The sequence below is a fragment of the Tachyglossus aculeatus genome, chromosome 3 (genome assembly GCF_015852505.1).
Source record: "Tachyglossus aculeatus isolate mTacAcu1 chromosome 3, mTacAcu1.pri, whole genome shotgun sequence".
Classification (NCBI taxonomy): domain Eukaryota; kingdom Metazoa; phylum Chordata; class Mammalia; order Monotremata; family Tachyglossidae; genus Tachyglossus; species Tachyglossus aculeatus.
The window spans coordinates 51612796-51634710 of record NC_052068.1 but is presented as its reverse complement, the minus strand read 5'-3'; the positions used below and the strand labels follow the sequence as shown (position 1 = coordinate 51634710).

Here is a 21915-nt window from a genome sequence, read left to right as displayed (position 1 = left end):
ACAAGTTCCCTGCCCACCAAGAGCTGACAGTATAGAGGGGGAGAAAGTCCTATGGTTTTATCCAAAGATGCCACTGCTGTAATGGTTGGTCGGCCAGGAATTGGATGTTTTTCCAAAATCCCCACATCAAACTGCACGTGGTTTACAGTTAAGGTCCCAAGAGGGTTGCCTTCTGAATGTATGGCTCACCCCAAAGTCATCGTGAATTGAATACATGAAGAAAAGTGCTTCACTTATGGGAGAGAATCCACTCAAAGGGGGCCTGGTTTCATCTAAATTAAGCCAAAAAAAAAAAAAACCCAAAACAAAAAACCTTTGAGCCTGCTTATATGACCACATGAAGCTGGAAATAAAACCTGAAAAAGTGGTCTTGCCAAATTTTAGCTGGAATATACTTATGCAATTTATTTACATACACAAACACACACACACACATACACACTCTCTCTCTCTCTCTCTCTCTCTCTCTCTCTCTCTCTCTCTCTCTCTTTCTCTCTCACTTTGGAGCCATCGGGGCTTTGACAAAACTACCCTCAAAAACCTGTGTTCTTTCCTGAAAGAGTTTGTTATTAATCAATGCAGTTTAAATTTCATTACAACAAACTTAGAATTTAAGCACCAAGCACAACTCACTGGTTTACAATGCTGGAATTTGTTACCTTTGGAAGAGTATGAAGTCCACTTACCCCACTTCATTACCTCCCCCCCAGCCCTCTGCACCCCTAATGGAGACCTTACTCTCCCCTGTCCCATTTTGTTAGATGAGATACCTAGCTGATAGATTCTTTAAGGTTTTATTTTTTACCCCCATTCCTCCCTCTCCAAATGGGGGGATCACCCATGAGACTGATCTATGAATCCATTCAAAAGTAGCACAGAATCATTTTCTGATACATGACCAAGATGTAAAGCTAAAGAATAGGAAGGTCATTATCAAATGAGAAAGTTATTAATAAAAGAAAGTAATGGTGATATGTGAGCATTTTTATTACATCCTATGGCTTAGCAATCCAGCAGAGTTAACTTGATACACCTTCTAAAATAGGAGAGCTACATAATTTTATTGCTACTACAGGGAGAGACTGATGATTACTAATTGGTCTTACTCCCAGGAGAATGCAACCACCAAAGGGACACATTTAAATTTGATAAATCCATCCTTATTCTGACAGGCTACTTAGGTAGAGCCAAAAAGTAGAGTAATGCTAACAATGACCTTTAGGATGCTGTTTTGGATGAGCCTGTTATGAAATGATCACCCAGGCTGAGATGCAATCATCATCAGTGGGCATCTGTTTGAATGAAGGCAACAGACCAGGTTTGCAGAAGCAAAGAATCAGACACCCCAGCTCACCTGGACCAATCTCCACAAACAAGAAGGATTCTAGATAAACCCCACTTGGCCCAGAGAGCACAGAGGGAATTCCTGAAATTTCAGATGCAATTTTCCTTCCACATGATAAGGCTCTTCCTTTCATTAAGTGACAGTGTTTAAGATGAGTCTATTTTATGGCCAAATGTATTTTGAAAAGGATGACTCATATTTCAATCGTGAATATCTTTCTCTGTGTATCAGCATTTAGAAGAGTCCTTGACACCTAGTAAGTGCTTAATATATTAATAATAATAATTTATCTACGCTTCCAAGAATGACTACCAGAAAATGGAATTTGCCAACGAGAAGATATATACCAATGAACGCTAATTTTACAGAGTGTCACTGCTGAATGTCGACTGTTTTGATGACAACAGCATTTTCTGATCAATGATTGATGTTTCTTCATGTTGTCAGTATTGGTACACATAATAAATGGGAAATTAATGATTTAAAGACCTATCTTAAAGACTGGAAGGGGCTATTCACAGCTGTGCAATATTTCCTGGGGATATTTCCAAGTTTCTGGCACAAATTTTCTTACTTCAAAATCTCTATCAATGAAAGCTTTCATAACAAGGTTTGGGAAGACTAGACCAAAAATTCCATATTCTTTCGTTATGGACACGAGAACTTTCTCCCTATCCCTCTGGGCTCAGAGCACTATGTAGGCACTGTTTATACTAAAAAGAACTTGTGTTTATTTTCTAGTAGCCAATAACTCCCATAGGCCTTGAGAAAAGTTCTTGTAAGATATAAAAACAGGTCGTTATTTCTAACAAGTGTTTGTAAACATATGCACCAATGCAACTTAGATAAGATACAAGCCTACCCTAAGCAAAGATATCCACTGACCTTTTAAGGTCTCCAGGAACTCCTGAAATGTGGAAAAGCTTTGCTAATGACCACTGACACCTTCAAGAGCCAAAGCACTGTTTTTTTACAGTTAAGAGAGGATAACTTCAGGGGTAGGACAGAGTTCAGCTTTCAGGGCAGTTAGAGATAGGCCATTCAGCAAGGTTTCAAGCTGTGTGTTTGGCCCTGGCCCAGCTTTGAATCTGTGATTAGCACAATGCCGAGGAAGGCGAATTCTCTGGCCCTGCATCCCAGAGCTTACTGGGATTGTATATATAAAGCTTGGTGTATTTTTTCAAGCAGATGTGTAGAGTCAGCTCTGCAGGCACAGCTTGTGTTCTCACTAGTAAAGCCAAGTCAAAACCTCTTAGCTTGGCCCTATCTTCTAGGTTTCTGGCTTGCCCGTGTCTAAATATTGACATTTCCCTACACGGAGACGTTCGATGCTGGGAGGGAATCTAGTCAGTCGTTCGAACGGGACAACCTATTGAAATATTTAAACATTCCCCCCTTCCACTTGGCTTGCAAGCCAGTCCTCCCTCTTATCCCCTTAACCTCCGGGCCCCTTCTCTCCTCTGTCCCCTGAAAGAGTCCTGCAAGCAGATAGATACCAAGTATGTGCTCTGCAAGCCCCTAGGTGCGCCCAGCTGTTGCCATGGCAACCCACAACAAACTTTGTAGATGCCAAAGGGCGGCGGCAGGGGCTTGGGGTTTGGGAGGTGTGGAGAACTTCCAACTCTGGGCTGATTATTAAACCACCACATGGGTGCCAAGTGCACAACGGCTTGTTTATACTGCATCACTCATTTGTCTCCTCCTCTTGCCACGCACCGCACCCTTAAGGGGAGAGCCCTAGCTGGAAAGTTGGACTGTTCTACAGAAAACCCACCTGACAGTCCTCTTATTCAATAGACGGCAACAAGCCTGCTCCTGAATCCCTGCCTTCCACCTCTCCAGCTTTCTAGGAAGTTCCCAGGCTTCCCCTTAAAAAAGCCCTTTCCTGGTTTGGAAAAAGCCCCACCAGAACTCAGATATTAGTAAGGACAACAGTTACCCGCTGACAGGCTTGTTTCAAGACTTCCTGTTCGTCAAAGCCTCTTGGATGCCACTAAGCCTCAGGATGCCGTTAATCTTTAGCCAGTTGGGGCGGGGGGTGCTGAGCCCACATATGGCCCAAGCCAGACTAGGGGAGAAGAAGGGGAGGAAAGGGTAGTGCTGCTCAGAAGTTCAGGACAACAGTGCACTCACAACACAGAACCTACCCGGGACTGGTGCACGCTCTCTCTCTTTCTTTCTCTCCGCCTTCACAGGGGTTGGGGAAGAGGGGGGCGTTCTCAACTCAGCAGCAGCCACCAGGTCACGGGTGAGCAAGGGGCGAGCAGGTCTAGCAGCCGGCACAACTTTGCACAAAGGCAGCATGGCACACTCCCTCCCGGTCCCTCCCTCAGCGTTGCTGCTGCACTCGGTCCGGATCCGGAGGGGGTTCGTCACCTCCCCCCTTTCACACCCGGGAGGGTGAATCGGGAGGAGCGAAGAGCAAAGCTCCTCGATCTGGGGCGGCGACAGCGGCAGCCGCGGCTGGCCCTGTGACGTGAGCAGCCTTCGGTGCTATTTATATACACGCGATTGGATTTCATTCATGAAAACAGGGCCTGGTGCCCGTGCTCTCTGGACACGAGGTGGGGTTGGACAGAGATGGCCGGACCGCTCCAGGCCGCGGAGCCTGCGGCTGTAGCTCGACACACGGGCAGGCACAGGGCAATTGAAGAGAGCCTCTGGTCCTTCTCGGTTGCAGCTAATGCTGCTGACAGGCAGTTCCGGTTTCTTCTCTCTCCCTCTCCGCCCCCTGCTCCCCCAATTCACTCCTATGCATGGGTCAGCCCTTTGTCCCAGACCAGGGAAAAAAAAAAATCGAGCCACTGACCAGAGTGTCAGCCTGGGTCTTTTCCTGAGTGGCTCTGACCCTAAGAAGGAGACACCAGCTTTCTTTATCAAAGTCCTCAGAGATAATGACCAAGGACAGCATTGAGGTACCCAGTCATTCCAGGGCTAGTGCGTATTTGTCAAGCTCAAGTATTTCTGTACTATCTTTTTGTGGCCGGGAGGGGAAAGAACCAAAAAAATCACTGTCACATGTTTGATGCTCATGGAGATTTTCCTCTTTAGAATTCAGGAGCCATAAAAAGGGGGGGCCACAGCCAAGACCTATAAAGCTCATTGTGAGCAGAGAACGCGTCTAACCATTCTATTGTACTGAATTCTCCCAAGTGCTTAGTACAATGTTCCGTACACACTACATGCTCAACAAATACCACTGATGAGGATGATGTACAGATTCTTTCCATTAGAGTCTTATGTTACTGGGGTACTAGTTACTTCCCCAAAGCAGCAACTTACAGCTTGAGAGAGGTATTGCCATTTTCAAAGGTAGCCAGATGACACCTAGAGGGTGATTTCATCCTGGATAGCTGGGGCTCACAATCCCCTTATGGGAAACATTGAATAACTTTCTAGGTATGTGCCATCTAATCAATAGTATTTAAAAATGGGTAGTGTGTGAGATCCATTGTCACGTGAGCTTGCTATGCCCCTAGCAAAGTTTGACTTCAGAAAGCCAAACCTTTTCCAGGAAGATTTCAGAGGGGGCATTTCCCCAGAATTCTAAAACTTCACCTCTCTGGCATTGTTTTTGGACAACACTTTCACCTCACCTAGAAAACTGTTAAGATTGGATTTCTGCCTCTGGGTTAGAGAAGCAGCATGCCCAAGTGGATAGAGCACAGGTCTGTGGGGCAGAAGGACCCGTGTTCTACCACTACAAGCTCTGCCACTTGCTGCTCTGTGACCTTCGGCAAGTCATTTAACTTCTTGGTGGCTCAGTTACCTCATCTGTAAAATGGGATTAAGACTGTGAGTCTTATGTGGGACAAGGACTGGGTCCAACCTGATTACCTTGTATCTAACCCAGACATAGTAAGCACTTACAAATGGCATCAAAAAAAAAAAAAAAGAACATCTGCTTTTGTGCACAGTCTTGAAATGTTCCTGAAATCTCTGTCCTTTACCATGGTACTTCCCCATTTCCTATATAATAGAAAAATCACCACGTGTCAGTTCACTTGGAAAAATGACAAAAGACCTGCTTGCCATCAGTAGCTAAATGAGCCAGGATAAGCATGATATGAAATGTAATCTCTTGTGCTTCAAGATATAAACTGACATTTCATTCATTCATTTGTATTTATTGAGTGCTTACTGTGTGCAGAGCACTGTACTAAGCACTTGGGAAGTACAAGTTGGCAACATATAGAGACAGTCCCTACCCAACAGCGGGTTCACAGTCTAGAAGGGGGAGACAGACAACAAAACAAAACATATTAACAAAATAAAATAGAATAAATATGTACAAGTAAAATAAATAAAAAGTAATAAATATGTACAAACACATATAGATATATACAAATATATAGGCGCTGGGGGGAGGGGAAGGAGGTAAGGTTGGGGGGATGGGGAGGAGGAGGAGGGGGAGAGGAAGGAGGGGGCTCAGTCTGGGAAGGCCTCCTGGAGGAGGTGAGCTCTTAGTAGGGCTTTGAAGGGAGGAAGAGAGCTAGCTTGGCCGATGTGCAGAGGGAGGACATTCCAGGCCAGGGGGAGGACGTGGGCCAGGGGTCAACAGCGGGACAAGCGAGAACAAGGCACAGTAAGGAGGTTAGCGGCCGAGGAGTGGAGGGTGCGGGCTGGGCTATAGAAGGAAAGAAGGGAGGTGAGGTAGGAGGGGGCGAGGTGATGGAGAGCCTTGAATCAGAGAGTGAGGAGTTTTTGCCTGATGCGTAGGTTGATTGGTAGCCACTGGAGATTTTTGAGGAGGGGAGTAACATGCCCAGAGCGTTTCTGCACAAAGATGATCCAGGCAGCAGCGTGAAGTATACATTGAAGTGGGGAGAGACAGGAGGATGGGAGATCAGAGAGGAAGCTGATGCAGTAATACAGTTGGGATAGGATGAGAGCTTGAAAAAGCAGGGTAGCAGTCTGGATGGACAGGAAAGGGCGGATCTTGGCGATGTTGCGGAGGTGAGACCGGCAGGTTTTGGTGACGGATTGGATGTGAGGGGTGAACGAGAGAGCAGAGTCGAGGACGACACCAAGGTTGCAGGCTTGTGAGACGGGAAGGATGGTAGTGCCGTCAACAGTGATGGGAAAGTCAGGGAGAGGGCAGGGTTTGGGAGAGAAGATAAGGAGCTCAGTCTTGGACATATTGAGTTTTAGATGGCGGGCATACATCCAGTTGGAGATGTCTTGAAGGCAGGAGGAGACACAAACCTGAAGGGAGGGAGGGAGGGAGGGGCAGAGATGTAGATTTGGGTGTCATCAGCATAGAGATGATAGTTAAAGCCATGGGAGCGAATGAGTTCACCAAGGGAGTGGGTATAGATAGAGAACAGAAGGGGACCAAGAACCTACCCTTGAGGAATCCCTACAGTAAGGGGATGGGAGGAGGGGGAAGAGCCCGCAAAGGAGACTGAGAATGAACGGCCAGAGAGACAAGAGGAGAACCAGGAGAGGACTTGGGGAGCAGGGCAAAGTCTCCCTTCACTCTGGGAGCATCCGTAGGATGAAACAAAGTGCGGCAAGTAAGAAACACAGCTCCTCAACTTCAACATCCAGCATATAGCACATATCTGTCATTTATTTACTTAATGTATGCCTCCCCCTCTAGACTGTAAGCTCACTGTGGGCTGGGAATGTCTGTTCACTGTTATACTGTGCTCTCCCAAGAGCTTAGTTCAGCACTTTGCACACAGTAAGAGCTCAATAAACATGACTGAATGAACACAAGGAAAGGAGAGCCTGAAATAAATATACGTGGTTGTTTTTTTTTTTTGCCATGGCCCTTTGATTAAACATTTTCTTGAAGGGATCATGTGTAGCTTCTAACAAACGAAGTGTAAAACTGAAATTTGGTCATAAATCAGAGTAAGATGAGTTTTCTCCTTTCCATCTGCAATCCCAACACTTTCTCTCCCCGCTCAAGGTCTCCTGTGACACCCACCATGCTCCCAGGCATTCTAACAACAAAGCAAGCATGGCAGGTTAGCTGTGTGGAAGAGAAGGGACATATGATCTCCTTTAGTTCTTCAACCATGAAAGAAGCAGCTAATGAAGAGGGACAGAAAAAGAGCCAGGCAATCATGATGATTATGAAGGATGAACTGATAAATAGAAGGGGCAAGCGAGAGAGCAGTGGGTAGGGAACATGTCTGTTATATCGTTTTATCATATTTCCCCAAGTGCTTAGTACAGTGCTCTGCACACAGTTAAGCGCTCAATAAATACAAGTGACTGACTGACTACCTGGAAAGAGAAAAGGCCTGGGAGTCAGAGGACCTAGGTTCTAAACCCAGTTCTACTACTTTCCTACTATGACACACCTGGGCAAATCACTTCACTTCTCTGTGCCTCAACTTCCTCATATGTAAAATGCAGATTCAACACACATTCTTTCTTTTACAGAGACCAGGACTGGGCCTGGCCTGATTATCTTGTGTCTACCCCAACTCTTAATACAATGCTTATCACATAGAAAGCACTTAAACACTCAGTTATTATTATTATTAATAATAATTACAGCGCAAGTGGAGAAAGTATTCTAGCCATTCTTCAGTGACACAAACGATATACTTTGGGAAAGAAAAAAATATCGCAGTCTGCGTAGTGTCAAGCTGATTTAAATATTGTGGGGTGTCAAGATAAACTAAACATTTTGGCTTTACAAAACGTTTAATCCATTATTTATGTAGCAAATCTCTTTCAACGCTGCTGAGAAAAGCACTGCAGTAACTGCTGCCTTCCCTCTCACCACTGAGGATCACTGCTCAGTGGTGACATAAAAAGCTGCTCCTGCGCTCTCTCGGACCCCTCCATTCCCACTAAGAAAGGGATAGGCTGTAAGCTTGTTGTGGGCATGGAATGTGTCTGTTTATTGTTATTTTGTATTCTCCCAAGCATTTACTACAGTGCTGTGCACACAGTAAGTGCCTAATAAACACATTTGAATCTGCCACCTTCCCCCTGCCACTTTGGGCCCCTGATCCCAAAATTCTCCATACGCAGCAGGCTGGAGATACTAGCTGATTCCTGTGCTCTCTCGCACTCCTCCAACCCCGCCAAGAAAAGCATCACAGTATCCGCCATCTTCCCTCCCACCACCACGAGTCCCTGCTGCCAGAATGCTCTGGGCCTGGCAAGCTAGAGATAAAAGCTGCTCCTGTACTCTCTCAGACTCCTCCATCCCCTCCAAGAAGAAGAGCACCAAGGTAACCACCACCTTCCCTCCTGCCACCGCGGGTCCCCACTCCCAGAATGCTCTGTGTGCAGCAGGCTGGAGATAAAAGTTACTTCTGCGCTCTCAAGCCCCTCTATCCCCGCCAAGAAAAGCACCATGGTATCTGCCGCTTTCCCTCCTGTTACTGCGGGTCCCACTCCTAGCTCGCTTCCCCACAGTCTCCGACTCCTTCATCAGTGCCAAGACTTTCAGCACATTTTCTATTTTTGTTGTATTTTATTAATAATAATAATAATGATAATAATGATGATGATGATATTTGTTAAGCACTTACTATATGCCAAGCACTATTCTAAGTGCTGGGGTAGATACAAGATTATCATGTTGTCCCATGTGGTGCTTAGTTTTAATTCCCATTTTATAGATAACTGAGGCACAGAAAAGTTAAGTGACTTGCCCAAAGTCACACAGCTGACAAGTGGCAGAGCTGAGATTAGAACCCATGACCTCTGACTTACAAGACCATACTCTTTCCACTAAGCCACGCTTGTTTCATCACTCCTGTTGTAACTGTTTCCAATCTCTTTTCCCCACTTAAACCTTCAGATAATGAACCCCGAGGCATAGGGGCTGTGTTTTAATTCCCACCTGTATATTTTTGCCTAGTGCTTTGTACAGTGATCTGCACACTCTCTATACAGTGCAACAAGATGGGAAAAAACAGTGAGATTCCCCCTCAAGACTGTAAGCTCCTTGTAGGCAGAGGACATGTTTACCAACTCTGTTATAGTGTACTCCCCCAAGAACTTGGAATAGTCCCCGGGACACAGTAAATGCTCAATAAATACCACTAATTGACTGCTTACGAGTGGTTATCCTACGCACATGACAAGCCCACATGACAAGCAAAGACAAGCCCACATCTACAGTTCTTCTGTACTGCCTTGAATAAATGTTTTAATACATATTTGCTACTGCTAAAGCAGATGGGAATGACCTAGAAAAACTAACCACTCCACACTGAGTGGAGGCCCAGGTCATATCTCAATTAAGAAGTGAGGGAAAACCTGGGTATCTCCAACCACACATAATCAAAGTACAAAAATCAGGCACCACTTAGCAGCATTAACTCCTCACTCAGGTGTTAAACTTTATATCTTCAAGAAAATATTTTTGAAAAGTATGCCCATCTTGTTTAGAGAAGGATGAAATTTTCCAACCAGGTGGGAAACAATGAGATAAATCCCAATGTACCACAAGATATAACTGTGATGTGTTTTTTTTGAGAAAGTGGATTTATAGTCAAATGCAACTTATTCAATTCCATTCCAGAATTAGTCCCAACTCTGTGATCAGGACCTACACTTATCTCAGTCTCTGCCCACAAAAGATTTACACAACAATTAGTCCGTGAGAGTTATTCGTATGGCGACTATCACTTTCGTAACTCATACCAAGCCTGCTGGTATCAGAATGAAGGAAAAAGGGAAGGGGTCTGTTCTTTTGCTGTTTACCAATGACTGCATTAGTACTATGCAAAAAGCTGTACTGACATCTCTTCCATTTTGCTAATAAGCACTAAGTGAAAAATCCAATTAAGTGCTGCCTCCAAAGAAAGTAATTTATGTGGCAACTAGAACCCTGTCTTGATATTGTCAGCAAAAGTAATCAAATTGTGTCTTTACGTAAATAACCCAATAAACTCTGACATCGAAGAACATAGGCATGGTCTTTGCTAGCTGTAAATAAGCTGCTCACACGAATAAGACATTCCCTTTGGAGTTCTGAATTAAATAAGAGGTGCATTTGCAATGAAATGCAGTACATCAAAGTGAACCCACTTTTTTCCTAGAGCCCCATTACACCTACGTGTCAGACAGTTACTATTTCTTTATGTAGATTTAATGTATGAAACAGCAATGCTTTCCCATTGAACTACCCCTGATGCAAAATGCAAGGCTTACAAGGTGAGTTCTTACTGAGTCTCAGATTCAATCTCCTTTTTTAATGGTATTTGTTAAATCCTTACTATGTACCAGGCAACTGTTTTAAACTCTGGGAAAGATACATGGTAATCAGGCTGGGCACAGTCCGGGTCCCACATGGGGGTCACAGTCTTAATCCCTATTTTAGAGATGAGGGAACTGAGGCACAAAGAAGTGAAGTGACTTGCCCAAGGTCACACAGTAGACAAGTGATGGAGCTAGAATTAGAACCCAGGTCCTTCTGACTCCCAGGCCTATGTTCTACCCACTAGACCACGATACTTCCTTTGGAGCACTTACTATATCCAAGGCACTGTTCCAAGCACTGGGGTAGAGAGAGCTAATCAATTTGGATACAGTCCATGTCCCACATTGAACCCAGTCTTAATCCCCCTTATTCCCATCAAAATTGCTTTTTCCTATCCTCTCCACTTGCTCCTCACTTAACAGACATAGAATGGAGAGACTGGGGAAGAATGAAACAGATTGTACTTATTTCTATTTAAGCTTAGTACAATCAGGTAATATTCAGTGAATATAGCACAAATGAATCAATGCATCATGTTACACATATGTAACACATAAAATTTTGAAATTATATTTCCCACAGAGCTTTGAGGCAGTTATCTTTGCTCACTCATTCACAACTGTATTTATCAAGCACTTACTGTGTGCAGAGTACTGTACTAAGCATTTGGGAAAGTACAAATCAACAAAAAAAACCCAGTAACATTCCCAGCCCACAATGAACTCACAGTCTCGAGTCGGGGAGACAGGCATTAATTCAAATAAATAAAATTACAGATACGTACGTAATTGCTTTGGGGCTGAGAGGGTGGAGGAGCAAGTCAGGGCGATGCAGAAGGGAGTGAGAGATGAGGAAAAGTGGGGCTTAGTCTGGGAAGGCCTCTTGGAGGGGATGGGCATTCAATAAGGCTTTGATGAGGGAGGAAGTAATTGTCTGTAGCATTAGAGGAGGGAGGGTGTTCCAGGCTAGTGGCAGGATGTGGGCTAGGGGTCAATGGCGAGGCAGACGAGACTGAGGCACAGTGAGAAGGTTAGCACTAGAGGAGCGAAGTGTGTGGGCTGGGTTGTAGGACAGAAGCGAAGTGAGGTTGAAGGGGGAAAGGTGATGGAGTGCTTCAAAGCTAATGCTGAGGAGTTTTTGCTTGATACAGAGGTGAATGGGCAACCACTGGAGTTTTTTGAGGAGGGGGTTGAAATGTCCTGAATTTTTTTGTTTGTTTGCTTTCATAAAGATGATTCGGGCAGCAGAGTGAAGTATGGACTGGAGTGGGGAGAGACAGGAGGCTAAGATGTCAGCAAGGAGGCAGAGGCAATTCATTCATTCATTCAATCGTATTTATTGTGCGCTTACTGTGTGCAGAGCACTGTGCTAAGCGCTTGGGAAGTATAAGCAATAATACAGGTGGGATAGGATGACTGACTGTATTAATGTGGTAACAGTATGGATAGAGAGGAAAGGGTGGATTCTCCACACTATGCCTTGGAAGGCTAATTCTTTTGTATTGTACTCTCCCAAGCACTTAGAACAGTGCTGTGTGCATAGTAAGCATTAATAAGTACGACTGATTGATTGATTAAGGTGGGCAGGGGAAGAGGGGAAATAATATCCTTATTTCACAAATCGGAGAAAAGACATAGAAAAGTTAAGCACTTGAACAAAGTACACTGGTAGTGGGAGAACCTGAATGAGGATCATGTCCGCCAGATTCTTAGCCTAATGTTTTTTCCAGTAGACTCTGCTGCCTCATCTCAATAGTTTGTTTCACCTTCCAATGCTACACATTTTGACTCTTTCCTGAAGCTTTGGTATTAGAACACTGTTTTGCACATAGTAAGCGCTTAACAAATATTATTATTCACAAACAGTCAATCCCTGTTCGACATTAAGCAAAGCTCAAAAATAGTTTCTTCAAACTGTTCCAATTGCTTATAAATTGCTGGTGGTCTAGTTTCTCTTCTCTTGGAGCTACAAATTTAGAGCTGTCCACTTAGAAATAATAGCATTAAATAATAATAATAATTATTAATAAATGTGGTATTTGTTAAGCACTATGTGCCAGGCACTGTACTAAGCGCTGGAACGGATACTAGCAATTGGATCAGACACAGTCCCTTGCCCCACGTGGGGATCACAATCTCAATTCCCATTTTACAGATGAAGTAAAACCTATGATCAATCTTTATGAAAAGAAATCCAACTTTATACCTTGACATGAAACCTTGGAAAGGAAAAATGACTAAAATAAACAGTAAAATATATTTCCCACTACTAAAGATTCAGTCCTCATTAGATCAGTCAACCTATCTAGTGTTTACTGTGTGCAGAGCACTGCTAAGTGCTTGGGAAAAGACAATAAAACAGAGTTGGTGGACAGGATCCCTGCCCACAAGGAGCTCACAGAGAAGGAGACCGATAATAAAATAAATTACAGTTAGGGGAAATGACAGAGTGTAAGGACATATCCACAAGTGCTGTGGGGCTGAGGGTAATTATGGTATTTGTTAAGTACTTGCTGTGTGCCTAGCTCTGGGGTGGATATAGGCAAGTCAGGTTGGACACAGTCCCTTGTCCCATGTGGGGCTCAGAGTCTCAACCTCCATTTTACAGATGAGATAACTGAGGTACAGAGAAGTTACTTCATTCATTCATTTGTATTTATTGAGCGCTTACTGGGCGCAGAGCACTGTACTAAGCATTTGGAAAGTACAATTCGGCAACAGACAGAGACAACCCCGGCTCAAAAACATGCTCACAGTCTAGAAGGGGGGGGACAGACAACAAAAGAAAACAAGTAGACATGCATCAATACCATTAAAATAGATAAACAGAATTATAGATATATACACATCATTAATAAAATAGAGTAAGGGACTTGCCCAAGGTCACACAGCAGACAAGTGGGGGATTCGGGATTAGAACCCATGACCTTCTAACTCCCAGGCCCATGCTCTATCCACTACACCATCCTGCTTCTCTAACTTACTATGTGCAGAGCACTGTACTAAACACTGGGAGAGCATACACAGGTGGGAATTAACACAGACCATGTCCCTCGAAGGACTCACAATTAAAGAACAAAAATTCAATTATATGATGTCAACAGGCTCCAAAGAGCATGGGGTTGTATATCAGGAGGGCATGGGTTCTAATCCCAACCCCATGATTTATCTGCTGTGACCTTGGGCAAGTCACTTCACTTTTCTGTGCTCAGTTGCCTCTTCTGTAAAATGGGAATTAAGACTGTGAGCCCCATGTGGGCCTGGGACTGTGCCCCACTTGATTTGCTTGTATTCACCCTACCTCTTAGTTCAACACCTGGCACATAGTAAGCATTTGACAAATGCCCCAATTATTATCATAAAACAAACCTTTGCAATTTGTAAATCCTGGTCTTTGGTCCCATCTCCATAAACTATTCTCTTTATTCTCAAACATGCCTGACGAGGATATTTTCCCACATAGGACAAGTGGGTTTCAGTTGTGAAGCAGGAGGTGAATAATTTGTTCATCAACAGCCATTCTAGAAAGACCATACCATAAATCACAAATATAGAATCAATTTATGATCCTTCATAAATACTAAAAAGCTTTTGACAGCTATTAAAACTGCCAGATTTCTTAAGTAAATTAAAACTGCATTTAAAAGGGAAATTTCATGGTAAATAAAGACCTTATAAAATTCCCAAAGTTCTCCCTTAGGATCCATTCAAACTTTTAGGACCTTTCTCAAAGTTCATCATCATTTTCTATTTCTCACCCAGGAATTTTTTTCCTATTCATTTTTCTACTGGCAGGAAAAAGTATTGAAAAGAGCAGATTGCCCATCCTCCTATGCTAATAATTCTAGGCTTTATGGGACAGAGGAGTTGGAAAGAGAATGCTTTCTGTACAGGGTCCATCTCTCTCAAATGGATGGCCCCGAACCAAGAAAGCCCCAGAATTATTTTGCGGAGATGGTCCAAGACCTTAACTTGAAGTAGTCTAACCAGATGGAATAACACTATGAGGATGGTGCTTCCTCCTACCCAATTACCGAGGCTGTTTATGGATTTTAATTCATTACAATTTTGCAAAGCCTGTAATTTTTTAACCGCCCCCAAAAGAAGACTCTAATTTTGGTAAATGAAAGAAGGATAAACACCAGTCCAATCAAGGTGGGATACATCCATGTTAGAAAAATATTTGTTAGCTTGGAAGTATTGTCAATAAGAATTTTAAAATGCTACTGTATCGACAAGTACTGAAACTGCAATCCAAGGAACTCCTTTTTTTGGTGCTTTAGAGACTGACTCATCTTTCTTATACACTGTTGTGATAGACGATCTATTTTGTAATACTAGAATGGCTACTTAAAACTTTTTTTAAAAAATGACTTTTTGGTGAAGTAGAGACTTTATCCTGAGCATATACAAGTATTATTGAAAATTGTCAATTCATATTCAAGTTTAAGATCCATGTCTGGCTGTGAACAATTTCCAGATTCTAAAGTTTGATTGTTGTTCATTATTTTGGCAAAACACAAACTTGTCTACAGGGGTTAAAGATATCTGTTTTCCCCTCCACAAAAGGAGCCTAACAGATTTCCAAGCTGAATGGCTTTAAGTTGGTATCACAGATTTTACTCTATCTCCTTACTGACTGAAATAAGTACAAGAGGAGGCTTCGTACAGAAGGCAAGCTATCAGCCTAGTTTTTTTGTTGTTGTTTTTGTTCTTGTTTTTGTTAAGCACTTACTATGTGTCAAACACTGTTCTAAGTGCTAGAGTAGGAACAAGTTATTTAGGTCAGACACAGTCCTTGTCCAATATGGGCCTCACAGTCTATGAAGGAGGAGAAAAATACATTTCATCTCCGTTTTACTGCTGATGAAACACGCAGAGAAGTTAAGTGACTTGCCCAAGGTCACACAACAAGCAATTGTCAGAGCTGGTATGAACCCAGGTCTTCTGACTCCCATGCCCATGCTCTATAATAATAATAATAATAATAATAATGGCATTTATTAAGCGCTTACTATGTGCAATGCACTGTTCTAAGCGCTGGGGCGGTTACAAGGTGATCAGGTTGTCCCATGGGGGGCTCACAGTCTTCATCCCCATTTTACAGATGAGGGAACTGAGGCCCAGAGAAGTTAAGTGACTTGCCCAAAGTCACACAGCTGACAATTTGCGGAGCCGGGATTTGAACCCATGACCTCTGACTCCAAAGCCCGGGCTCTTTCCGCTGAGCCACGCTGCTTCTCTATCCTCTAAGGCATGCTGCTTCTCTAGTGTTCAGTAAAACAATTGCTAGCAAGGACGATGACACAAATATTTATAAGATGTAAATGATCATTTCACTTTTGGCTTAATTTTTAGAAACAACCTTGGAATTACAGTCTGTTAAGAAACCTATGACATTGCCATCTCTATTTACTAAGAGTCAAATGTGACGGAATGGTTGACAAACTATGACCTGGATGAAACACTGGTCTTAGGTGAAATGGGAATCACACCCAACATGAGTTTTGAGCTGCTGCTGCCCTCTAGAGTGTACCCAAGGAGTGACTCACCCTTCAGATTTTTGTACCAGAAAATTTTAGTGCTGATTTTTTGGACACATGTAAGAGTATAAAGTTGGAAAGCAGTTGTACTAACAGTTGCAGCTGAGGGTCCTGAAATGGCATATACTCCACCCTTCTTCGTAGTGGAATATTCCAAAAATTGCTCTTTAAAATAAATAAATCTACTGAGAAGGAAAAGTGCTTGGTAACAAAGTTCATATTACTCCCTTTCAGTAACAAACATAATTCTGATCTAAGTTTTTTCTGCTGCAATTTAAACCTGCTTCTTGTATCCTGTCCTCAGTGGAAATAAGACGAATGGTAAGCACTTAAATACCTCAATTATTAGCTATTCCTAACAAATACCCTTATGCAAACTTGCAGCAAGGACCACTTCAATCTCTCTTTCCAGGCTAAATACACCCAGCTCCTTCATTCTTCAGAGGACTTATTAAGCAATATGGCTCAGTGGAAAGAGCATGGGCTTTGGAGTCAGAGGTCATGGGTTCAAATCCTGGCTCTGCCAATTGTCAGCTGTGTGACTTTGGGCAAGTCACTTAACTTTTTTTTCTGTGCCTCAGTTACCTCATCTGTAAAATGGGGATTAAGACTGTGAGCCACCCGTGGGACAACCTGATCACCTTGTAACCTCCCCACCGCTTAGAACAGTGCTTTGCACATAGTAAGCACTTAATAAATGCCATCATTATTGTTTTACCTTATCATATTCATTAGTCTCATCTAGACTCTCCAAATTTTCCAGATTTTGCTTCAATTGTGAACCCCTAAACTACAACTGCCAAGGTCAGAAGCAGCATGGCCTAGAGGAAAGAACATGGACCTGGGAGTCAAAGGACCGGAGTTCCCGGATCCACCACTTGTCTGCTGTGTGACCTTGGGCAAGACTCTAAGGGCTTGTTAAGGGCTTACTATATGCCAGGCACTGAAATAAAAGCTGTGGTGGATACAAGCAAATCAGTTTGGACACAGTCCCTGTCCCGCAAAGGGCTGATAGACTTAATCCCCATTTTCCAGATGAGGTAACTGAGGTACAGAGAAGTGAAGTGACTTACCCTCACCTCTCCATCACCTCACCCCCTTTCTCTCCTTCTACAGCCCAGCCCGCAACCTCCACTCCTCTGCCGCTAACCTCCTCACTGTGCCTCGTTCTCGCCTGTCCCACCATCGACCCCTGGCCCATGTCCTCCCCGTGGCCTGGAATGCCCTCCCTCCACACATCCACCAAGCTAGCTCTCTTCCTCCCTTCAAAGCCCTACTGAGAGCTCACCTCCGCCAGGAGGCCTTCCCAGACTGAGCCCCCTTTTTCCTCTCCCCCTTCCCATTCCCCCATCCTACCTCCTTCCCCTCCCCACAACATCTGTATATATGTTTGTACAGATTTATTACTCTATTTTACTTGTACATATTTACTATTCTATTTACTTTGTCAGTGTTGTGCATCTAGCTTTACTTCTATTTATTCTGATGACTTGACACCTGACCACATGTTTTGTTTTGTTGTCTGTCTCCCCCTTCTAGACTGTGAGCCCGTTGTTGGGTAGGGACTGTCTCTATATGTTGCCAACTTGTAATAATAATAATGGAATTTATTAAGCACTTACTGTGTGCAGAGCACTGTTCTAAGTGCTGGGGAGGTTGTAAGGTGATGAGGTTGTCCCACAGGGGGCTCACAGTCTTCATCCCCATTTTAAAGATGAGGTAACTGAGGCACAGAGAAGTTAAGTGACTTGCCCAAAGTCATACAGCTGACAATTGGCAGAGTCAGGACTTGAACCCATGACCTCTGACTCCAAAGCCTGGGCTCTTTCAACTGAGCCATGCTGCTTCTCACTTCCCAAGAGCTTAGTACAATGCTCTGCTCACAGTAAGCGCTCAATAAATACGATTGAATGAATGAATGAATTTACCCAAGGCCACACAGCAAACAAGTGGCAGAGCAGGGATTAGAACCCATGACCTTTTGACTCCCAGGACCATGCTGCTTCCCAACTCTACTGTATTGTAATGGCTGTCCATCCACCTCTTCAATAAACACAATCTCCTTAGAGTCAGCTTTAAGGCACTCAATCAGTTCTCCCCCCACCTTATCCTGCTGATCTATTATAACTCCATCTGTATGCTTCTCTACTGCCAACCTATTCTCTGTACCTCCATCCGGCCACTGACCTCTTGGCCACATCCTCCCTATGACCTGTAACCTCCTCCTCCTTCACATCTTTGCCTCATTCATTCATTCGTATTTATTGAGCGCTGACTGTGTGCAGAGCACTGTACTAAGTGCTTGGAATGTACAATTCAGCGCTTCCTAAACCGTGGTTGTCCCTCAAGGTTCAGTTCTGGGCCCCCCTTCTATTCTCTAATCTACACCCATTACCTTGGAGAGCTCATTCACAGCCATGGCTCCAACTACCACCTCTATGAGGATGATACCCAAATCTACATCTCCAGCCCTGATCTCTCTCCCTCTCTGCATTCTCACATTTCCTCCTGCTTTTAAGAAATCTCTAACTTAGATGTCCTTCTATCACTTCACGCTTAATATGGCTAAAACTGAACTTCTTATCTTCCCACCCAAATCCTGTCCTCCAGCTCACTTTCCCATCACTGCTAATAATAATAATAGTAATAGTAGTAGTTAAGCTCTTACTATGTGCCAAGCACTGTTCTAAGCACTGGGGTAGATACAAGGTAATCAGGTTGTCCCTGATGATAACATGGGGCTCACAGTTCCTAATCCCCATTTTACAGATGAGGTATCAGACACAGAGAAGTGGAGTGACTTGCCTAAGGTCACACAGAAGACAAGTGGAGGAGCAGGAATTAGAACCCACATCCTAAGACTCCAAAGCCTGGGCTCTTGCCACTAAGCCACGCAGCTTCTACAGATGAGGAAACAGACACCAAGAAGTTAAGTGACTTGCTCAAGGCAAGAAGCCTTCCCTAAGCCCTCCTCTCCTTTCAGTTAGTGCTTAGAACAGTGCTTGGCACATAGTAAGCGCTTAATAAATACATTATTATTATTATTCATTCAATCGTATTTATTGAACTAAATAAATAAATTATTACTAAATTATTACTGTGTGCAAAGCACTGTAATAGGCACTTGGAAAGTACCCACTCCCTTTTGCATCACCCTGACTTGCCCTCTTCATTCATCATCCCACCCATCCCAACAGCACTTTTGTATATATCTATAATTTATTTATTCATTTATGTATTTCTTTAGCACTTACTATGTGGCAGGTACTGTACTAAACACTAGGGTAGAGACAAGGTAATCATGGCGCACGTGGGGCTCATAGTTTAAGCAGGAAGGAGAACAGGTATCAAATCCCCATTTTGTAGATGAGGGAACTGGGGAACAGAAAAATTAAGTGACTTGCCCAAGATCACACAGCAAGTAAGTCACAGAGCTGAGATTAGGACTCAAGTCCTCTGACTCCCAAGCCCACAGTTATACCAATAGGCCGTGATGCTTCTCCTTAGCTAAGAATACTTAGCCAGTAGTGGTAGATTAAGTAGCAGACTGAAGGACAACTTAATCCAAACATTGCTAATCTTCAAGAACAACTCTGTCAAATAGAATTTGCTCTAAGGCAGCTTGAAGCAATCACATCTGAAAAGGAACGCCCAACAATGTGTCAATAACTGACCTATTTCAATTAAAAACAATTGTGAAGAGGATGGCAAAATGCATTTCTATGTTCGTTCAAGCCTGTGAATTCCTTTTTTAAAATTGTAGGAAGTCAAATCTCTATACAAACCTAAGCCATTCATGCACAGGAATACATGAAACCATTTTATGTGAGTAATGACACCATATTATAACTTTATGATGTTTTCCTCCTCTTGTAATGAGTTGCTAATCACAAATTCTAAGTTTAAAAGTAACAATACATGACTGCTTTCAGACAGAGAAATGCAGGCTTGTTCATCCCTGAGCACTGGACATATTCATCTGCAAATTACTCTCACTGTTTTAGGGCAGATTTGATTCTGGTGTCGATAAAAATTGGATGCTAGGCACTTCTGCAGAAATCTACTAACACGTACCCAAGAGAGATTTTCCTCAATATACTGAATACTGACCCAATGGCAAAGGATTTCATGGACAGGAGTTGGATGCAAAAGAATGTTGTCCCTGAAGAACAATGCAGTATCGGACCATGGTGAGTCACCTTTGTAACAAAACAGACTCAGAGAAAGTTCAGGGCTAAACAACCAAGACCTTCTCACTCACAACATCCTCAAAAGTGTTATTCATCAACAAAAGAACTCTGCTCTGACAACTAGGACACAATTGTAATCTCTCTGGTAAGTTTCCCAAGGCTACTCCACAACAATATGACTGCACAAGTCAGAATTCCAGGGATCTTGACTGCTCCTCTTCTCAACCCTATCCAGGACTGTACTGTAGTTGTGAGTAGTAAATCCAGTAATAATCTATGCTTCAATAGCAGGCTTGAGAGTACGACAAAAGATCCAGAAGCTTGTATGAGACCATGCCTCAGAATTCTCCGGAGTATTCTTCCAGCTCAAAAGGATACAGGAAAGTCTTTGAAACTTTCAGCTTTCAACGTGATAAATGATTGAGCTCTAGAGAAACATAAAAGACACACACAAGATGATCTGCTTCTCAGAGATACAGGGAGGAGTAATAGTATCTGTATCTACTGAGTGCAATGCACTGTACTAAGCACCTGAGAAAATATAACTTAGAAGTTCAAGATACGGTACAGTGTTAGAGCCACACTAAAAGCTTAAACTAGATAGCCTATGGACTACCCTGCATCAGGGAAATTCTGAATACCCTATGGCCTACTTGGTAGAGCAAAGGCCTGGGAGTCAGAAGGATCTGGGTTCTAACCTGAGCTCTGCCATTTGTCGGCCGTGTGACCTTGGGCAAGTCACTAACTTCTCTGTGGCTCAGTTACCTCATCTGTAAAATGGGGATTCAGACTGGCACGCAAATTCATGAAGTGTTCCATATTTTTATTTCACGCTGCTGCCCGGATCATCTTTGTGCAGAAATGCTCTGGGCATGTTACTCCCCTCCTCAAAAATCTCCAGTGGCTACCAGTCAACTACGCATCAAGCAAAAACTCCTCACTCTCGGCTTCAAGGCTCTCCATCACCTCGCCCCCTCCTACCTCACCTCCCTTCTCTCCTTCTACAGCCCAGCCCGCACCCTCTGCTCCTCTGCCGCTAACCTCCTCACTGTGCCTCGATCTCGCCTGTCCCGCCGTCAACCCCCGGCCCACGTCCTCCCCCGGCCCAGAATGCCCTCCCTCCACATATTCGCCAAGCTAGCTCTCTTCCTCCCTTCAAAGCCCTACTGAGAGCTTACCTCCTCCAGGAGGCCTTCCCAGAGTGAACCCCGTTTTTCCTCTTCTCCCCATTCTCCCCGCCCTACCTCCTTCCCCTCCCCACAGCACCTGTATATATGTTTGTACAGATTTATTACTCTATTTTATTGTACATATTTACTATTCTTTTTATTTTGTTAATGATGTGCACCTAGCTTTACTTCTATTTATTCTGATGCTTGACACCTGTCCACATATTTTGTTTTGTTGTCTGTCTCCCCCTTCTAGCCTGTGAGCCCACTGCTGGGTAGGGACTTTATATGTTGCCAACTTGTACTGCCCAAGTGCTTAGTACAGTGCTCTGCACACAGTAAGTGCTCAATAAATGACTGAATGAATGAATGTGGGACATGGATGGTGTCCAACCTGTAGCTTGTATCTACACCTAGGCTTAGTACAGTGTCTGGCACATGGTAAGCACTTAAATACCATTTAAAGAGAAAAAAACTCTTACCACCGA

At 43.5% G+C, this 21915-nt stretch overlaps 1 protein-coding gene across 3 annotated transcripts in view; it reads right to left on the bottom strand.

Moving 5' to 3' along the window:
• The window catches only part of RHOBTB1 (Rho related BTB domain containing 1), a 94944-nt gene that overhangs the window by 48402 nt on the left and 24627 nt on the right, over positions 1–21915 (bottom strand). The window contains exon 1 of one of the 3 annotated variants that reach the window (XM_038744030.1): positions 3493–3570. The exons of the other annotated variants lie outside the window; for them this stretch is intronic. The gene's annotated coding sequence lies outside the window, so the exon portion shown is untranslated. Of the gene's footprint in view, positions 1–3492; positions 3571–21915 lie in introns of those variants that run through there. 3 annotated transcript variants of the gene reach the window in all.